The sequence below is a fragment of the Somniosus microcephalus genome, chromosome 13, assembly GCF_052327205.1.
Source record: "Somniosus microcephalus isolate GS21.2 chromosome 13, FLI_Smic_1.0, whole genome shotgun sequence".
Classification (NCBI taxonomy): Eukaryota; Metazoa; Chordata; class Chondrichthyes; order Squaliformes; family Somniosidae; genus Somniosus; species Somniosus microcephalus.
Genome location: NC_140999.1, coordinates 26,593,235 through 26,614,752, shown reverse-complemented (window position 1 = coordinate 26,614,752; position 21,518 = coordinate 26,593,235). Strand labels below are relative to the sequence as shown.

Below are 21,518 nucleotides of genomic sequence, written 5' to 3'. Positions count from 1 at the left end.
GGGATCGGGTGGGATATGTGTCGGTGCAGGCTCGATGGGCCGAAATGGCCTCTATCTGCACTGTGGGGTTTCTGTGATTCTGTGATTCTGTGAGGGTACAGAACAGTTGACAAGTTCGGTAAAAATTTATGATAGTAATTTATCAATCCCAGGAACGACCTTAATTGTGAGACATTTTCAGGTGCTGGGGCTTTTATGACCGCTTCAATTTTTTCAGGTGACTTATGCAACCCTTCCTCGTTAATTATGTGGTCACAATATAATATTTGTTTCTGGAAAAATTCGCACTTGGGGCGATTTGCTCGTAGGCCCTGTTCTTTCAGCCTAGTGAGCACCTGCTCCAAATTGGCAAGGTGCTCGTTGTTGTTTTCTCCTGTTACAAGGATGTCGTCTAGGTAGCATTGAGTCCCCGGAATCCCTTGGAGGACTTGCTCCATAGCTCTTTGCCAGATAGCTGGAGCTGATGCTACTCCGAAAACCAGTCGATTGTACTGGTATAGGCCTTTGTGTGTATTTATTGTGAGATGCTTTTTAGAGGCCTCTTCAACCTCCATCTGTAGATATGCTTGTGCCAAGTCAATTTTGGTAAAATGTTTCCCTCCGGATAGTGAGGCGAAAATATCTTCTATCCTCGGAAGAGGATACTGTACCGTGTGAAGGACAGGGTTTACAGTCACCTTGAAGTCCCCACAGATGCGAATTTTTCTCTGTTCTTCAGATTTATCATTATTCAACGTTATCTTCATGACCGGGACGATGGGTGTTGCCCACTCACTCCAATCTACCTTGGATAACACGCCTGCTTTTTCCAAATTCTCCAGCTCTGCCTCGACTGCTGGACGAATTGCGTATGGCACCGGCCTTGCCTTAAAAAACTTGGGAATTGCCGCATCTTCCACTTTTATTGAGGCGGTGACGCCTTTCAAGGTTCCGAGTTCCTGTTGAAACACTTCTTTGGCGTTAGCCAAGATGTCTTTTAATCGTTCAGGTATGACGTCATCATTTTTTTTCTTACTGGTCACCGTCAGTGCCTGAATGGAGTGCCAGTCTAAACGTATCTTCCTGATCCATTCACGTCCCAACAACGGTGGACCACGATCTTGCAGAACGTATAAATACAACTTCTGTATTTCCTTGCCGTTGTATACAACAGGCACCTTTATTTTCCCTCTGGGGTATAATTTCTGCCCCGTATATGTCTTCAAGATAATGGATGTGTCTTTCAAAGGTATATGCGGAAATAGCCGCTCGTAATCCCGTCGCCTTATGACTGTCAGAGCTGATCCTGTATCTAGCTCCATTTTAACTGGGGACCCCGCTATCGTGAGGGTAACCCAAATGGTCTGGTTATCTTCTTTGACAATTACATTATGTAATTTGAGACAGCTTAGTCTCTTGTTTCCAGAGTCGCTATCGCTCTTCTGGTCTTCGGAGCTACTGTCCGTCATCATTTGTACCTTTCTGTACTTTTCCTTATTGATTTTTTTCCTGTCCGTGGATTTTTTGTTTCCAGATCGGCATACACGTGCAATGTGTCCAATCTTTCCGCATTGCCTGCATGCTTTGTCCTTGAACCAGCAGTTCCTCTGGTCATGGGTGGATCTGCTGCAGCGATAACATCTCTCGAAACCCTGTGTCATTTCATGGGTGCCGAAGTTCTGTGGCCTTTGCTGTATCTCTGCAGCTCCTCTTGCGGCTGCTTCATATGATACAGCCACACTGAAAGCCTTGTCCAGTGTCAAATCTTTCTCAGAAAGTAGCCTTTTCTGTGTTCCTTCACTTAGGAGACCGCAGACGAATTTGTCTCAAAGAGAATCTGCCAGTCCTGCCCCGAATTGGCAGTGCTTTGACAGCTTCCTTAATTCGGTGAGGTAATCAGCATTAACTTCATTCTTGTGCTGATTCCTCCTGAAGAATTTGAATCATTCCGCTATCAACAGCGGTGTTGGATTTAAGTGCTCTTGTAGGGTATCAACAATCTCCTTAAAATTCTTGTCCCTCGGTTTGGCTGGAGTGATTAAGTTTCGTAACAGCCCGTATGTCCTTGCGCCCATTAGATTTAGAAGTACTGATGCCTTTTTATCATCCTCTATTTCATTTGCTGTGCAATATACCTCCACTCTTTCCACATATGTGGTCCAATCCTCTATATCGCTATCGAAAGCAGTAATATTGCCAGTCTTAGGCATCCTGAAAAAAAAATGGCGCCTCCCGCGCTTTCCTTTCTTCCCCGCAGAAAAAAATTGGCGCCTCCCGCGCTTTCCCACCGCTGCCGGTGCTGACAATGCTGTTCTCCGCGGTTTTTATTTACACAGGTATTTTTAATAGGTGGAGACTCGTTCCCGCCGGACTCTCTGGGACTTTTCCCTCCCTCTGCTTGGTCCGAACGTCGACCTGCTTTGCAGCGCCGGCCGTCTCCCGAGTGCTCCACCCTCTGTCTCTGTTTGCCTCCGCCTTCGCTGCTCGGCACCGCTGCAGAGCCAGCCGATGGACCCCCAGCCCGCCGCCCAGGAAGGATTATTGCAGTACCTGCCACCAGCTCGGCTAGCTGGTGAAACCACAGTTTTTTTTTTTTCTTTCTTGTTTTTTTCTTCGACTTTCGTCTGAGGAATCGATCTCCTTGAGGTGCTGCCGAATTGCAGGTAAGTCTGTTTCCAATTCGTTGCCACTGTTGTATCCATGTGTTAATGGAGACACGGAATGCAGGAGTTGGCTTCACAGGTGTTTACTGAACAAAGTCTGGAGGTGAACTAACAGATACAAGACACTATACAGGCTTATATAGCCCGAGTGGCCATTACCGGCATTACAGTACACAGGGGGCTCTTAAAGGCACACACACCACAATTATATTTATATAGGTGTAGGAAAGGAGGTTCCTAGCTGAAGAATTGAGATTGACGCAGAGAATCAAAAACAATAAAATTTAATGAACAAACGAAGTTAAACAGTAAACTGCTGGATACAATGCAAATAGATCTGGTCTGGTTGAAAGCCTATCTAGAACTGCTAGAAGGTTCCGAGCACTGACGTCATGACGTCATCACGTTCTTCCCGCCGTTGGGGGATCACGTGATGGGCGGCATGACATCATCATGCGGAGTAAAGGAAAGAAGCCATAGTACAGTTAACAGATACATTAAAGGTGCAGCCCCCGGTAGCAATACATTGCTGTTAAAGGAATTATAAACAATTGTCCTGAATCCCCTGGTGGCTCCGCCACATACGCCCCCCCAGAATTGTCTTTAACAGAAAAGGTAAGATGAGAAGGGGGTCTGACGAGTCTGTCTGACCAACTGCGATACTCTGGCAACTGGAACGGAGCGCTAGAAGATGAACTGACAGTTGGCCGTGGTTGGGATGGTGCCGCAGGCGTAGGAGAAGAAGTGGCTGGCTGTGGTTGACCCGATGAGGCGGGTATGGGCGACCCAGCGGCTGACTGTGGCTGTACTGGACCAACGGTCGACGGTGGACGCCCATGACGAGGCGGTTGAGCGGTGACGACTGGCTCGCTCAGATCCAGATGAGCCGGTTTTAACCGGTCGATGGAGATGTGATCAGGCTTACTGCCGACGTCGACTGTGAAAGACTTTTCACCTGACGAGATGACGCGGAACGGACCAGTGTAAGGCGGTTTCAGCGGGTCTCTGTGAGCATCTTGATGAATGAAAACGTATTCGGCGCTCTTAAGCTCCACCGGGACATGGGAGCGCTGCAGTTTGTGATGAGACGTAGGCACTGGGATGAGATTCTTAGCCGCCTCTTGGTGGCTGACGAGCTGCTGAGCTGCGGACCAGGGTTCTGTGTGAGGAGGAAGAAAATCGCCAGGAACTCTGAGTGGTTGGCCGTAAACCAGTTCTGCAGAAGAAGATTGCAGGTCGTACTTAGGAGCCGTGCGAAGACCCAGCAGCACCCAAGGGAGCCTGTCCACCCAACCAGTCCCACGAAGACTAGCACGCAGTGCAGCTTTAAGGGACCTGTGAAATCTCTCGCACAGACCGTTTGCCTGTGGATGATAGGCGGTGGTGCGATGAAGCTTGGTACCCAAACCCTGAGCCACGGCATTCCAAAGTTCCGAGGTAAATTGAGCTCCTCGGTCGGAGGAGATGTCAGCCGGTACCCAGAACCGAGCCACCCATGACGAGATGAAGGCTCTGGAAACGTCCGCCGCTGTGGTGGCAACCAAAGGAATTGCCTCTGGCCACCGGGTGGTGCGGTCTACCACGGTGAGGAGATGCGTGAAACCACGAGAAGAAGGGAGAGGGCCAACCAGGTCCACGTGAACATGGTCAAAGCGACGCTCTGGAACTGGAAAAGTGGCCACTGGGGCCTTAACATGGTGTTGGATTTTGGACTTCTGGCAACTCACGCAGGTATTGGCCCAGTCACGGACGTCGAGATGCATGCCTTTCCAGACGAACTTCTTTGCCATGAGTCGTTGTGAAGCCCTCATACCAGGGTGCGACAAACCGTGGATTGCGCCGAAAACTCTCCTGCGCCATTCGACTGGTACAATTGGTCGGGGGACTCCCATCGAGATGTCGCAAAAGGAGTGTGGTCCCTGCGGCCTGAAAACTGACATCAGCCACTTGTAAGCTGGAAGGTGTGGTCCGGTATGCCTGCACTTCAGGGTCTGCCATCTGTTCTTCTGCCAAACCAACATAGTCGATTCCCAGGTGGACTGCGTGGACCGGGGCGCGGGAGAGACAATCCGCCACCAGGTTGTCCTTGCCAGGCACATGTTGTATGTCTGTTGTAAATTCTGATATGAACGTAAGATGACGTTGTTGCCGAGCCGACCATGGTTCCGCTGTCTTGGCCATGGCAAACGTAAGTGGCTTGTGGTCTACGAAAGCCGTGAATGGGCATCCTTCCAGTAAGAAGCGAAAATGGTGGATGGCCAGGAAAAGTGCCAACAACTCCCTATCAAAGGCACTGTATTTGCGTTCATTTTTTCGCAATTGGCGGCTGAAGAAAGCCAGTGGTTGCCACGTGCTGTTGCTCCTGCACTGCTCCGATGGCATAGTCAGATGCATCTGTGGCAAGGGCGATGGTTGCACCTGGAAGAGGATGTGCTAACATGGTCGCATCAGCCAAAGCGTCCTTAGTGTTGAGGAATGCCTGGTCCATCTGGGGTGTCCAGCCGATGGGGTCTTTACCCGATTTACCTTTTAGAGCCTCGTACAACGGTTGCATTAACAGGGCCGCCTTGGGGACGAAACGATGATAAAAATTGACCATCCCCAGGAATTCCTGGAGAGCCCTGACGGTCTGAGGATGCGGGAACGAGGTAACTGCCTCCACCTTCGTAGCCAGCGGAACGGCGCCTTCTGAGGTGATTCTGTGTCCCAGAAAATCAATGCTTTGTAAGCCAAACTGGCACTTGGCCGGGTTGATAATAAGGCCATGCTGGCTGAGACGAGAAAAAAGGGTACGCAAGTGTGTAATGTGCTCTTTCTTGCTGGTACTGGCGATGAGGATGTCATCGAGGTAGACAAAGATGAATGGCAGATCGCGCAACACAGAATCCATGAGACGCTGGAAGGCTTGCGCTGCGTTCTTCAACCCAAACAGCATACGAAGGAACTCAAAGAGCCCGAAAGGCGTGATGACAGCGGTTTTGGGGACATCCTGAGGATGAACGGGCACTTGATGATACCCCCGGGCAAGGTCTACTTTGGAAAAGATGGAATTCCCTGCCAGGTGGGCTGAAAAATCCTGTATGTGAGGAATCGAGTACCGATCTGGAGTAGTAGCTTCATTCAGGTGTCTGTAGTCGCCGCATCATCGCCATCCGCCGCCTGGTTTAGGAACGATGTGTAATGGTGAAGACCAAGGACTATTCGATCGTCGAATAATTCCCAGGCGCTCCATGGTATGGAACTCCGCCTTTGCGGCTGCGAGTTTACTGGGTTCCAGCCTTCGAGCCCGTGCATAAACTGGGGATCCTGTCGTGGTAATGTGGTGTGCCACACCGTGCCTCATGACTGAAGAAGAAAAAGTGGGCCTGGTGAGCTCCGGAAACTCACCGAGGAGATGAGATAACTCATCTGGAGATGGGACTGCACAGGCAACTGACCAAGACACGGCAGTGCTGCGGTGGCAGTGGACCGAATGAAAGGTGGCCGCGTTGATTAACCGGCAGTGCCGGACGTCGACGAGAAAACCATTGGCGCAAAAAAAATCTGTCCCCAGGATGGCCTGTGAAACTTTCGCCGTGATGAACTCCCAAACGAAATGCAGGCCACCAAAACGCAACTGGACCCTACGCTTTCCGAACGTGCGGATGGCCACACCATTGGCTGCCTCGAGGGAGGGACCGTGACCGCCGGATTAAAGATCGAGCTTCGACGCTGGTAGGATACTGCAGTGGGAGCCAGTATCACAGAGAAAACGTCGACCTGACAGGGAGTCTGTGATATAAAGGAGTTTCCCTGCGGAACCAACGGCCATCACAACTCCGGCGTGTCCCTCAGGCCCTGTCACCCTTCTCAGAAACCGCTGGTGTGAGGTAGGTTTTTTTTGGGGGGGAAAAACTGCAGGGAGGACGGCAGCATCGGGCTTTCATGCCAAAACGAGCGTGGTATGCACACCAGCCTGCTGGCGGAGGAGTCAGCTTCGCTCTTGTGGGGGATGGGCGCCTCGTGGCCGCACAACATTGTTGCGTGACGGTGAAAATTTTATCCGCTTCTACAGCGAGTTCAGCACAGTCCGTGATCGCGGAATTGGCCAAGGCCGTCTGTACTGGCTCTGGCAACTGGCAGAGAAACAACTCCCGGAACAGAAAACATTCCGATTCCGAGCCCAAGAGCGTGAGCATCTGGCTCATGAGCTCTGATGGCTTTGAGTCCCCGAGGCCGGGCATGAAGATAAGTCTGCGAGCGCGCTCCGACTTGGACAGACCGAAAACCTGCAGTAGCCGTGTTTTTAAAGCTTCGTACTTGCCATCGTCCGGAGGACTCCCGAGGAGGCTGACGACCCGCGAGGCTGTGGCGCTGTCGAGGGCAGAGACCAAGTAATAATAACGGGTCGAATCCGCTACTACTCCCCGGATTGCAAATTGGGCTTCCACCTGGAAAAACCACGCGGCTGGTTGTTGCTCCCAAAATTGCGGCAGTTTGAGGGTGACGGCGTTCGTGTCCATGATGTAACTTCAACGAAAATTGTTCGAAGAAATCGGGGTCACCAATGTAGGAACGGAGGTTCCTAGCTGAAGAATTGAGATCGATGCAGAGAATCAAAAACAATAAAATTTAATGAACAAACGAAGTTAAACAGTAAACTGCTGGATACAATGCAAATAGGTTTGGTCTGGTTGAAAGCCTCTCTAGAACTGCTAGAAGGTTCCGAGCACTGACGTCATGACATCATCACGTTCTTCCCGCCATTGGGGATCACGTGACGGGCGGCATGACGTCATTGTGATGAAATATATGCCTTCATCAGCCCATGTGTTTTACCTGCTTGTATTGTGTGAACCGCCCCCTTTTGTTCCTATTGTGTGTATTGGCTACGCCCCTGTCTTTTGCCATATAAAGGTCTCAAGAGCTGTATGAGTCATTCCTACCAGATGAACCCGATTTGGGAAGACCTGCAATGCTGCAATGTTCTTAGTGATTAAAAGCCTTCAGTTGAATCTTTGTCTTTGAGTTATTGATGGCATATCAATTTTAATCACTAAAACACCAAGATGGATCGACTCCTGAAACCAGAGCGCTTGGATCTGGACCCCCATGCCTCAGACGCAGCCACACAGTTCGGACACTGGTTCCAATGCTTCGAATTTTTCATTGCAAACTCATCCACCGCCATAGCAGCCGCAACCGCTACCGGAGACATGAATCTGGGAATCCTGCGAAACTGGGTGAGCCATCGGGTCTCCCCTCTCATCCAAGATGCCACCAGCTACGGGGATGCCTGCACCATTCTGAAGGCCCACTACGTGCGGCCAATAAACGAGGTGTACGCCAGGCATCTTCTGACTACTCGCACGCAGCGGCATGGTGAGTCACTAGAGGACTTTATACTAAGCCTAAAAGTACTGGGCAGAGACTGTAACTGTAAGGCCGTGTCTGCCATCGTGTACACGGAGGAGCTGATTTGACTCTCCCTTATTGCGGGCCTCAGTTCAAATTACATTCGGCAGAAACTGTTTGAAAAGGAGGGACTGGACTTAAAACAGGCTATAGATATAGCGCGATCGCTGGATATGGCCCAGAAGAACTCTGAATCCTGTTCCCCAGGCCACGCGGCCCACTCCACCTCGTGCGCGCCGCCATCTTGGAAGCCATCTTCACCTCCCAGGTCTCAGGCCAGCCCAGCACCATCGGAGCCCCAGCCCCCACCCAGGAGCCCCACTACTGCCGCGATGCATCGGGGCCCGAAATGCTACTTCTGCGGCCAGGACAAACACTCCAGGTATCTGTGCCCAGTGAAGGGCACCACCTGTTTTAAATGCGGGAAGAAAGGACATTTCAGCAAAGTCTGCAGAGGGAACCCCGCCTCCAACTCCACCACCGCCGCGTGCGCGCCGTGGGAGCAGCCATCTTGGAAGCCATCTTGTCCACCCTCATGGAGTCCACCATCTTGCCCCGACTACACGGACCTCCAGGACCCACTGGTGGCCTCGATCACAGTGGATCAATCCAGGCCGCATCCGTTGTCTAAATCGATGATGGACATCGAGGTAAACGGGAACAAGGTTAAATGCTTGATTGACTGAGGGAGCACCAAAAGCTTTATTCATCCTAGCCTGGTAAAACGACTTTCACTAACGATAGTCCCCACTCAGGGCAAAATCGCCATGGCCGATAAGACTCATACCTCAAAAATTACAGGTTTCTGCGCGGTTATGTTGTCGGTAAAGGGCAATGATTACAGAGATTTTAAACTATTGATAATGCCAGATCTCTGTGTGAGCGTGATCTTGGGTCTGGACTTCCAGTGCCACCACCAAAGTATCACGCTTACCTACGGTGGGTCCCAGCCGCCCCTCACAGTGTGCGGTCTGGCTACCCTGAAGGTCAAGCCGCCCTCTCTGTTCGCCAACCTCGCACCCAACTGTCGACCCATAGCAACCAAGAGTAGGCGGTACAGCTGGGAGGACAGACGGTTCATTGCGTCTGAAGTAGAAAGGCTCAAGCGGGAGGGTATCATCGAATGCAATACCAGCCCGTGGCGCGCCCAGGTAGTAGTGGTTAAGGGTAGCGAAAAGAAGTGGACGGTGATAGATTATAGCCAGACGGTTAATCTATACACCCAGCTAGACGCCTACCCTCTGCCCCGCATAGCGGATATGGTTAACCAAATCGCGCAATACCGGGTGTTTTCCACCATCGACCTAAAATCGGCATACCACCAGCTCCCCATTAGGCCGGAGGACCGTCCATACACCGCCTTCGAGGCGAACGGATGTCTCTACCACTTCCTCAGAGTCCCCTTTGGGGTAACGAACGGGGTCTCGGTCTTCCAGCGGGCGATGGACCGCATGGTCGATGAGAACCAGTTAACAGCCACCTACCCATACCTAGACAACGTCACCATCTGCGGCCACGACCAGCAAGACCACGACTCGAACCTCGCGAGATTTCTGAAAACCGCCCTCAGACTCAATCTCACCTACAACGAGGATAAGTGTGTCCTTAGCACCACGCGCCTCTGTATCCTGGGCTGCGTGGTGGAAAACAGGGAAATCGGTCCGGACCCCGACCGATTGCGCCCCCTACGGGAGCTACCCCTACCAAACACTCCCAAGGCCCTGAAAAGGTGCCTGGGGTTCTTCTCCTATTACGCCCAATGGGTCCCCAATTTTTCCGACAAGGCCCGTCCCCTCCTGAAATCAACGTCCTTCCCGCTCACGGCCGAGGCCCACGCCGCCTTCAACAGCATTAAACACGACATTGAGAAGGCCGCGCTGCGGGCAGTGGACGAAAACATCCCTTTCCAGGTCGAAAGCGATGCGTCCGACTTCGCTTTAGCAGCCACCCTCAACCAGGATGGGCGGCCCGTAGCCTTTTTCTCAAGAACCCTCCAAGGGCCCGAGATCAGGCACTCCTCGGTAGAGAAGGAGGCCCAGGCCATAGTGGAGGCAGTGCGGCACTGGAGGCACTACCTAGCCGGCAAACGCTTCACCCTGCTTACCGACCAGCGGTCGGTAGCCTTCATGTTTAACAACAAACAGAGGGGGAAGATCAAGAACGACAAAATTCTCAGGTGGCGGATCGAACTCTCCACGTTTGAGTACGACATAATATATAGGCCAGGGGCCCTCAACGAATCCCCCGACGCCCTATCACGAGGGATGTGTGCCAGCATCCAGGGGGACAGGCTACAGGCCTCCACAATGGCCTCTGCCACCCGGGGGTCACCCGGCTATTTCACTTTATAAAATCCCGTAACCTGCCCTATTCCATCGAGGAGGTCCGGTCTATGACCAGGGACTGCCGCACCTGTGCGGAATGCAAGCCCCGTTTTTTCAGGCCCGACCGAGCCCACCTGATCAAAGCTACACAGCCATTCGAGCGCCTGAGCTTAGATTTCAAGGGACCACTCCCCTCCACCGACCGCAATGTGTACTTTCTCAACATTGTGGACAAGTACTCCCGCTTCCCATTCGCCTACCCCTGCCCAGATATGACCAGTGCCACGGTCATCAAGTGCCTCGGCAACCTGTTTTGCACGTTCGGCATGCCTAACTACATCCACACTGACAGGGGGGCGTCGTTCATGAGCGATGAACTGCGCCAATACCTGCTGTCGAAGGGGATAGCCACGAGTCGGACCACTAGTTATAACCCCCGGGGTAATGGGCAAGTGGAGAGGGAGAACGCGACGGTGTGGAAGGCGGTCACCTTAGCACAAAGGTCTAAAGGCCTCCCCACCTCCTGCTGGTAAGAGGTCCTCCCAGACGTACTCCACTCGATAAGGTCGCTACTGTGTAGTGCTACTAACGCCACTCCTCACGAGAAGATGTTTGTTTTTCCCCGCAAATCAACCTCAGGAGTATCCCTACCCTCATGGCTCTCCACCCCAGGGACAGTCCTGTTACGGAAGCATGTGAGGGGCCACAAAACGGATCCCCTCGTGGAGGCAGTACACCTACTCCACGCAAACTCACAGTATGCGTACGTCAAGCACGCCGACGGGCGTGAAGACACCGTGTCCATAAAGGACCTCACCTCGGCAGGAAGCGACGACGACGACCCATCACCACCACCCCCAGAAGAACCTCCACCATCCCCAGAGGTATCCTCACCACCCCCAGAAGTACCTGCAACATCCCCAGCACATGGGTATGCCGAGGAGGGCACCACGGACTCCCGGTCGGAACCCGAGGTACTGTTGCGACGTTCAGGAAGGACTATCACACCCCCGGACAGACTAAATCTGTAGAAGGGGTGAATGTGATGAAATATATGCCTTCATCAACCCATGTGTTTTACCTGCTTGTATTGTGTGAACCGCTCCCTTTTGTTCCTATTGTGTGTATTGGCTACGCCCCTGTCTTTTGCCATATAAAGGTCTCAAGAGCTGTATGAGTCATTCCTACCAGACGAACCCGATGTGGGAAGACCTGCAATGCTGCAATGTTCTTAGTGATTAAAAGCCTTCAGTTGAATCTTTGTCTTTGAGTTATTGATGGCATATCAGTCATCACGCGGAGTAAAGGAAAGAAGCCATAGTACACAGCCCCCGGTTGCACTACATTGCTGTTAAAGGAATTATATAAACAATTATCCTGAATCCCCTGGTGCCTCCGCCACATAGGGATCCTTTTTATAAAGGAAAAAACACATTTAGTGTCGCCTTTTTGTCATTTATGTGGTACTGCTAAAGATTTGGCACAGATTTTTCTCAATTTATTTTGTGAGGGAATGGTTGCTTATGTATTTTAACAAAGCTGTAATGCAGACAGTATAAATATTACAAGTACTGATATAATTTTGCTAAGGTTGTATCAAAGCGAACAAAAGAACAAGGCAGCTATAATATTCACTGAATATTTGTACGCAACAACAACAACTTGCATTTATATAGCACCTTTAATGTAGTAAAATGTCCCAAGGCGCTTCACAGGAGCGTTATCTAACAACATTTGGCACTGAGCCACATAAGGAGATATTATGACAAATGACCAAAAACTTGGTCAAAGAGGTAGGTTTTAAAGAGTGTCTAAAAGGACGAGAGAGAGTTAGAGAGGTGGAGAGGTTTAGGGAGGGAATTCCAGAGCTTAGGGCCTAGGTAGTTGAAGGCACCATCACCAATGATGGAGCGATTAAAATCGGGGATGCGCAAGAGGCCAGAATTGGTGGAGCGCAGAGATCTTGGAGGGTTGTAGAGCTGGAGGAGGTTACAGAGAGAGGGAGGGGCGAGGCCATGGAGGGATTTGAAAACCAGGATGCGAATTTTTAAACTGAGGCATTGCCGGACCGGGAGTCAATGTAGGCCAGCGAGCACAGGGGTGGTGGGTGAACGAGACTAAGCGCGAGTTAGAATACAGGCAGCAGAGTTTTCGATGACCTCAAGTTTATGTGTGGTGGAAGATGGGAGGCTGGGAAGGATGGGATTGAAATAGTCTACTTTAGAGCTAACAAAGGAATGGATGGAGTTTTGCGTTCGGGAAACCCAGAAGAACGGGTTTCCCTCAGGTACTGCCGAATTTAATGGGCTGCAGCCGGGGAGCAGAGAGGAGGGAGGGAGGGAAAGGAAAGGCCAGGGGGGAAGGAAGATCGGAGGCCGGTGTTGGGGCAGATCAGTGGGGGGGAGGGGGTTCAGATTGCGGGGGGTTGGGGTGGGAGCGAGATCGCGGGGGCGGGGTGTTTACTGGGCAGCTTGTTGGGCCTGGAGGAAACACTCCTGCTCCTCCTGGCCCACAAGCAGTGCTGTAAAGGCACTTATCTAATGAATACAGCCCTTCTTGTCTCCTTTTACCCACCCCCACTTTTCCGATCTCCCCCTGACCGTTCTGATCTCACCCCCTCCTGCGGCCCTTCCAGACTCCACCCCCTCTCCCCCCGCCACCGTCCTCTGAACCTGAGGCCCATGAAACCCAGCCAGCATGGGTTAAAAATAGAAACACTGTTAAAGTGAAGACCCGCAGCCTCCTTAAAAGGTTTATATGACTGACCTGCCTCCTGCGAGCAGATTGGTCCTGCCTCTGTTGTAGTGTATGTGCCTTTAAGTCAGAACTACTTTTACAGCTCCTGTATACTGTAGTACCGGCAGTGACCACACCGGTATATAAGCTTTGCGCATGCCTCGGTACCCCCAGTCTTGAGACTACCCTCCTCCAGTAAAGACCTGTCTATTGTTAATGTACAGCATCCGTGTGATTATTTGATAACAGCATATCCACTGAACCACGGATCCAACAGTGGCGATGAGTGTCGATTCGAATCTACCTGCAACATAAAAAAAAAATAGTTGAGGCCAGGAACACAGGCGTCGACCACGAGCAACCGCCCAGCCGTCAGGCAGAGATTGACCTTTGCAGGGGAGGCTGTGGAGAGCCGGGCTTGGTTCCCCAGCCACGACGAGCAGCAAGAGACCGACGACAGGTCCAGCGCAGACCCTTCCCGAGCAGCGGCGGCTGGAGCCGACCGACGGCGGAGAGAAAGCCGAGCAGCGTCGACGGGGTAAGACAGAGGGTGAAGAGCGCAGGGCGCAGCCGGGGGTTGAACACCGAGCGGCGTCGAGAAAAAGAAAACAAACCGGAGAGAGAGAGGGTAAAGAAACAGCCGGGTTCTAGACTGAGCGGCGTCGAAAAATATAAAAAGAACGCGTAGAGCACAGCCAGGGCTCACGGGCTGAACAGGGTCCGCGGGGCGAAGAAAGGGGAGTGCAGGAGACGCCATTGAGCCGTGGAGAAGAAGGAAGAGCGCGGGAGACGCCATTTTTAGAAGCCGCAGCGGAGAAGAAGGGCGAGCGCGGGAAGGAAGGAAAGCGCGGGAGACGCCATTTTGTGCCAGCGGAGAAGAAGGGGAAGTGCGGGAGGCGCCATTTTTGACAGTTAACTCACACCCAAGGATGCCGAAGAGTGGCAGTATCTCTACGTTCGACAATGAAGTCGAAGATTGGGCGACATATGTGGAACGTATTGAGGTGTACTGCAGGGCGAATGAAGTGCCAGATGCTAATAAAGCACTGGTTCTGTTAAATTCCATGGGTGCAAAAACTTATGGGTTACTGCGAAATTTAATAACCCCAGAGAAGCCGGTAAACAAGAATTTTGAAAGCATAGTAGAAATCCGACAGGACCACTTAAACCCCACACTGCTGCTGATAGCAGAAAGATTTAAGTTCCGTTCCATAAAAGGAACCAACACAAAGACGAAAGCAATGCTGAGTACCTAACGGAACTGCGCAAGCTTTCGAAAGACTGCCAGTTTGGAGCGGGACTAGCAGATACGTTAAGGGACAAGTTTGTGTGTGGGCTACAGAGTGAAGGAACCCAGAAACGGCTTCTGTCGGAAAAGGATCTTACACTGGACAAAGCTTTCAGTATGGCAGTATCACACGAAGCAGCCGCAAGGGGCGCTGCAGAGATACAACGGAGACCGCAAGAATATGGCACCAATGAAATGTCCTATGGAACAGGGAAGTGCTAACGCTGCGGCAGAACAACACATGACCAGAAAGATTGTTGGTTCAAGGACCAAGTGTGCAGACAGTGTGGGAAAGCAGAACACATAGCAAGAGTCTGCAGGTCTGGGAAGAAAACCGACAGTAAGAAATCTCCACAGGAGAAGTACAAAAAGGTACACCAGGTGATGGACAGTGGTTCAGACGAACAGAAAAGTGACACAGACTCCAGAAGCAAGGAGCTGGGTTGTCTGAAACTACATAAGGTAGCCGAAATGGAGGATCACCAGACTATCTGGGTTACACTCAAGATAGACGGAGTCCAAGTGAAAATGGAATTGGACACAGGGTCAGCTCTAACAGTCATAAATCAAAGAGACTACAAGCGGCTATTTTCACACATACCCTTGAAAGCTACAGAGATTGTCTTGAAGACGTATACGGGGCAAAAAGTCTACCCCAAAGGAAAAATAAGGGTGAAAGTGACATATAAAGGCCAGGAAATACCTAAAATGGATATATATGTATTGCCAGATGGAGGACCACCACTGCTAGGACGTGAATGGATCCGGAAGATACAATTAGATTGGCATTCCATACAGGCACTGAAGGTTGAGGCCAAAAAGGATGACGACGTCACACCTAGACGACTGTCAAAAATGCTAACTGACGCAAAAGAAGTGTTCCAGGAGGGACTAGGAACACTAAAAGGAATAACAGCAACGATTAAAATAGAGGGAAATGCAAGCCCAAAGTTTCTGAAGGCCAGACCAGTGCCTTATGCGATCAGACTAGCTGTTGAAGCAGAGCTGGAAGGGTTGGAACATTCAGGAGTACTGTCCAAAGTGGACTGGAGCGAGTGGGCTACACCCATCGTTCCTGTAATGAAGAGGTGGTTGAGTAATACACCTGGAGAACCAAAGAAGGTCCGCACCTGTGGGGATTTTAAGGTGACAGTGAACCCAGTCCTTCACACGGTACAATATCCGCTTCCACGAATTGAGGATATTTTCGCCTCGCTATCTGGAGGTAAACACTTCACCAAAATTGATCTAGCCCAGGCGTACTTGCAAATGGAGGTAGAAGAAGCTTCGAAACAATACCTTACAATCAACACTCATAAAGGTCTCTATCAATACAACCGGCTGGTGTTTGGAGTAGCATCAGCTCCGGCTATTTGGCAAAGGGCAATGGATCAAGTCCTGCAAGGGATTCCAGGGACCCAGTGTTATTTGGACGACATCTTGGTCACGGGCGAAAATGACGGTGATCACCTCGCCAACTTGGAGAAGGTGCTCACCAGATTAAAGGAGTATGGGCTACGAGCTAATCGCCACAAGTGCGAGTTTTTCCAGAAACAGATCTCGTATTGTGGCCACGTCATCGATGAAGAGGGGTTACATAAGTCCCCTGACAAGATTGAGGCAGTAGTCAAGGCTCCAGCACCGGAAAATGTGTCACAACTGAGGTCGTTCCTCGGGCTGGTAAACTACTACCACAAGTTCTTACCAAATTTGTCTACGGTATTACACCCACTGAACACCCTACTGCAAACAGGGGTACCATGGAAGTGGGATGACGAACGAAGACGAGCTTTCCAGAATTGTAAATAATTGATCACATCAAAAGAGGTGTTGGCCCATTTCAACCCAGCACTACCAATTCGTTTGGCATGTGATGCATCACCCTATGGTATTGGAGCGGTGCTGTCGCACAAATTCCCAGACGGGTTGGAGAGGCCAGTAGCCTTTGCGTCTCGGTCACTAACCTCAGCCGAGCGCAACTACGCCCAGATTGACAGGGAGGCCCTCAGCCTTGTATGGGGAGTAAAAAAATTCAACCACTATCTGCATGGGCAGAAGTTTACCTTGCTGACTGACCACCAACCACTTGTCTCCATCTTTAATCCTAAGAAGGGCGTTCCAGTGATGACTGCACAGCGGTTAAAAAGATGGTTCCTGTTTCTAGGGGCGAATCAATATGAAATTGAATATAAAGGCACGAAACAGCATGGGAACGCTGATGGGCTATCGCGCCTGCCACTGCCTACTGTGGAGGAAGCACCAGCAGTGGACCCTATCGAGATATTTTATTCGTCAATAATTGAACGATTGCCAGTAACAAACGCGGATATAGAGAAGGAGACCCGCAATGATCCGACGCTGTCGCGGGTATATGAATTGACAGTGAGGGGATGGCCAACACATGGCGACTCACTGTTGCCAGCATTCTCATCCAGAAGAGAACAGCTGTCAGTATGCCAGGGGACAGTGATGTGTGGATCCAGAGTGGTGATTCTACCCAAGTTAAGGGAGAGAGTGCTAAATGAGCTACATGAAGGTCATCTGGGGGGAGTGAAAATGAAAAGCCTTGCTAGGGCTTATGTGTGGTGGCTGGGAATCGATCAACAAATCGAAGACCTAACTAAGAGCTACTTAGGATGCCAGAAGGTCCAAAATGCACCACCACATGCCCCTCTACACCTATGGGAGTGGCCCTCCTCTCCATGGCAACGGGTGCATATTGATTTCGCTGGTCCATTCATGGACTCAATGTTCTTAATAGCAGTGGATGCTCATTCAAAGTAGCCTGAGGTGATAAAAATGTCTTCAACCACTACAGAGAAAACAATTGCAGTCCTACGGACCATATTTGCCAGAAACGGTTTGCCAGAGCAGATTTGCTCTGATAATGGACCACAGTTTGTGTCCGACGAGTTCCAAAAATTTATGAAAAGTAATGGTGTAAGGCATTACACATCCGCCCCGTATCATCCAGCCACAAATGGATTGGCTGAGAGGTTCGTACAAACCTTTAAGAAGGCGATAAAGGCCATGTGCGACGATGAAATTTCACTACAGCATAAGATGGACAATTTCTTATTAGCCTACCGAAACGCGACACATGCAGTTACCAACCAGACCCCGGCCATGATGTTCTTTAACCGAAGGTTGAGATCTCGTCTGGACTTGCTCAGACCAAATGTGCGAAGAAATGTTGAGGACAAACAATTCCAGCACATCAATGAGAAGCCGACAAGGAGCTTCAATGTAGGGCAACCAGTCTTGGCCCGTGACTATCGAACAGAGAAATGGCAACCCGGAACGATATGTACAAGGCAGGGGCCATTAATGTACACAGTGGATGTCGGGGAGAACATTGTGAGACGCCACGTCGATCAGATCTTAGCGTCACAGGAACGCGTCAATCCCATGTCTCGAGTACCTGGGGATGAACCCGACATACCAGTAGCATCTACTTCAGACCCAGTAGCAGTGGAACCCGATGAACTACCCGATGAAAAGGGGTCAGAATCGCCTCTGCACCAAGAACAAGAACCTCCGGAAAGGCGCTATCCCAAAAGGGTCAGGAAGCCGCCCCAAAGACTGAATCCATAAATGGACTTTTGTTGTTTAATGTACATGTTGAAATGTTAATTGTTATTTGAATATTAGGGGTATTACTAATTTTAAAAGGGGAGGAATTGTAGTGTATGTGCCTTTAAGTCAGAACTACTTTTACAGCTCCTGTATACTGTAGTACCGGCAGTGACCACACCGGTATATAAGCTTTGCGCATGCCTCGGTACCCCCAGTCTTGAGACTACCCTCCTCCAGTAAAGACCTGTCTATTGTTAATGTACAGCATCCGTGTGATTATTTGATAACAGCATATCCACTGAACCACGGATCCAACATCTGTTATAACCAGAAGTGGGCGGGTACAAGGTGTGTTGGGTTCCTGTTTCAGACTTTTTACTTTTTGACCTCCCACCCGAACCAAACCCACCTGTTTTGGGGGTTATAATTACCCCCTTGGTAATACTGAGACTTTTGGGCCATGATTTTACTGGCGCTCAGAGGGCGGGTTTGGAGGCGGGTCGCGAGTTAAAATCAAAATGATTGATGGTGGGTTGCGAACCCGCCACCATCCCACCTCCACGCAACTTTGCAAAGTGTCGGGTCTGCGACTTCCGATCAGACCCGACACCAAGCGGCAGGAGAGCCAGCTAAGGCAATTAACAGCTTGTTAACTGCCTGGATGATCCTATTTTGAGAGGCTCTTCCCATTTTGCAACATTTTCAGGGTGTTGCACGTCGTGCGACAAACTCGCCGGCTGATTGTGTCAGGTTCAGCAACTCGCTGATTGGTTGACAGCTGCTCCTGCAGCATAAAAGCTGACCTGTGACATGCGTTCATTTTCAGATGGCAGAACTTTCTGTTTTGAGGTTTTGGGACACGTTTTGCAGGTGTATTGAGGTTGTAAGTGTTTAAGCTGAGATCCATATGCACTGTGACCTCCTTGGTAAACCCTCTCCCCACATTGACTGAGCGCTTATAACATCTCTTCCTCAACTGAGATATGTAGCAGCGGAATGGGAACCATTTATACCCTCTCATCCTGGTCCTCAGAATCGGAGGAAGAGCAGCTGCGGCAGCAGCAGAACCAGGCACAGCAGCAGCACCAACAACAGGAACGCCAACCTTCTCCTCAACCACCTGATGCTGCACAGGGCAGAGGGCGTCAGCACAGGGCTGCACCGCGCCACAGGAGATACCCCCAACACAGGGTTTACAGGCCGAGGATGAGCTTCCTCAACGTGAGTGAGCAGCAGTGCCAAAGGAGGCTGAGACTTTCGAGAGATGTAGTCGCTGACATCTGCACAATGCTGCACCAACACCTGGAGCCCAGAGGAGCGGGTGGACACCCCTTACCAGTGGCTGTCAAAGTCACCACCGCACTCAACTTCTTTGCTTCAGGGTCCTTCCAGGGATCATCAGCAGACATCAGTGGCATCTCCCAGTCAGCCGCACACAGTAGCATCACGCAGGTTACCGATGCCCTCTTTGCAAAGTCGTACAATTACATCCACTTCTCCGCAGATGAAGCAAGTGTTACCGTGTATACAGTTGGCTTTGCAAATATGGCAGGTTTCCCAAGGGTGCAGGGCGTCATAGACTGCACACATGTGGCCATTAGGGCACCCTATCACAACCCAGCCGTATTTGTCAACCACAAGGGATTCCACTCCCTTAATGTGCAGCTGGTGTGTAACCACAGGAAGATAATTATGCATGTTTGCGCCAAGTTCCCTGGCAGTTGCCATGACTCGTTCATCCTGCGGCAGTCCACTGTGCCTCAGCTCTTCAATCTGCCAACCCAACTTTCCGGATGGCTACGTGAAGACAAGGGCTAGTCCCTGAAGACGTGGCTAATGACACCGATGAGGAGACTATCAAACAAAGCTGAGGAGCGCTACGAGAGCCACATTTCCACCAGAAGCATCATAGAACAAACCATCAGCTTGCTCAAAATGCGATTCAGATGCCTGGATAGATCTGGTGGAGCCCTACAGTACCCACCAGCCAGGGTGTCTAGAATCATCGTGGTCTGCTGTGCCCTGCACAACATCTCACTGCAGCGTGGCTTACCGCTGTCTGAGGAACAAGTGGCTCAGCGCACAGCCTCCTCCTCAGAGGAGGAGGAGGAGAAGGAGCCGAATGAGGTAGCAGATGAGGAAAATGTTGCGGAGGTGGCTGTGCCAGTTCCACCAGCACACGAGCACATTGCTGGTCATGAGGAAAGGGATACACTAATCCATGCCAGATTTGCTAACTTTATGCAGGACCTCCATTACACATCAGACAGCATCTGTACAATAAACTGTGCATTCCTATCACTCTCCCCACCATCACTACAGATGAAAGGCACTCTGACCCCTCACTGTGACACTTCCATTTCTGAGCACACATAGGACAACTCTTTGAATTGTTGACATTGCATTTCCTTAATACAATTGAAATAACGATGAGAAACGTAACTTTGTATTATATCAAAACACCCAAGTGACTACCCTTGTGACTGTTTGTGTGTTAACTTTCTCTTACGCATGCTTCTACGTGGTGCTTCTCCTGTGGCTTCAGCAGATGTAGAGGCAGCTTGCTCACTTCTCTACCGCGCCTGCTTAGACGCCTTTGGCAGGCGTCCTCTGGGTTTGGGAGACTGGGAGGACTCCGCAATAGTCTGCTCCTCCCATGGCTGTGCAGGTGCTGAGACGGCCATCTCAGTTGAGTGAGGAATTTGGGGCTCTGACCGAGGGCTCCGCAGTGGCATGGTCGTGTGAGCGCTTGGAGAGGAGCCCACACTTCCTTGTTGTCGACCACCAACATCCCTCTCATGGGTCACCTGCACTTCACTGCTAGCAAGTAGATGGAGAGCACCTTGCTGCACATCAGTGGGGCCATGAGGACCCATTTCTGTACTGGCAGTCCTCATAACAAGGACGTCCATGTACCTCTGGTTCCTCTCCACGATAGATGCCCATCTATCCTCCATAGCTGATCATCTATTTAGAAGTGTCACCATGTTCATTTGAGTCTGCCGATTTATGTGTGCCATGGAGGTTGCCAACCTTTCCATGGCAGCACCTACATTCGCCATTGCGTGCACTACAGCATTGCTCATGATTGAGATGGACTCCTCCATTCTCTGCACACTCGCAGTTACCGTGGTTGCAAACCCTGTCAGAGCCCCCTGCACTTGTTCCTGAAGCTCCAGCTCCACTCTCTTTCTGGATGGCCCCAGAGGCTCAGCGCCTACATGCAGCTGAGCAGAGCTAGGAGCATCCTGCGCCCTCCGACGAGGACTCTCCACTGCTGTCCTTGTCTCCACCATCTGCTGATGCTCACTTGTGAGCTGTGATACACCAGGTGACAACACTACTCTATCTCGCAAAGGACCCTCCGAGATGTGCGTCTCTACACTGGTGCTGGGTGCGCTCATTTCTGCTGACGCTGCTCCCTCAGAGGCTGCAGCTTCCTCTGAGGAGTCATCCAGCACTTCCTCCTGGATAGTGGGGAGGGGGGCTCTCAATGGTCCTGTGGGGGAGTAAAGGCATGAGTTAGACATGCGATATTTAGGTAGCAGACATATCCCA

General features: G+C 50.9%; 1 protein-coding gene across 1 annotated transcript in view; it reads right to left on the bottom strand.

The window, feature by feature from the left end:
* The window catches only part of LOC147108157 (PDZ domain-containing protein GIPC1-like), a 147,296-nt gene that overhangs the window by 43,859 nt on the left and 81,919 nt on the right, over positions 1-21,518 (bottom strand). The window lies entirely within an intron of this gene.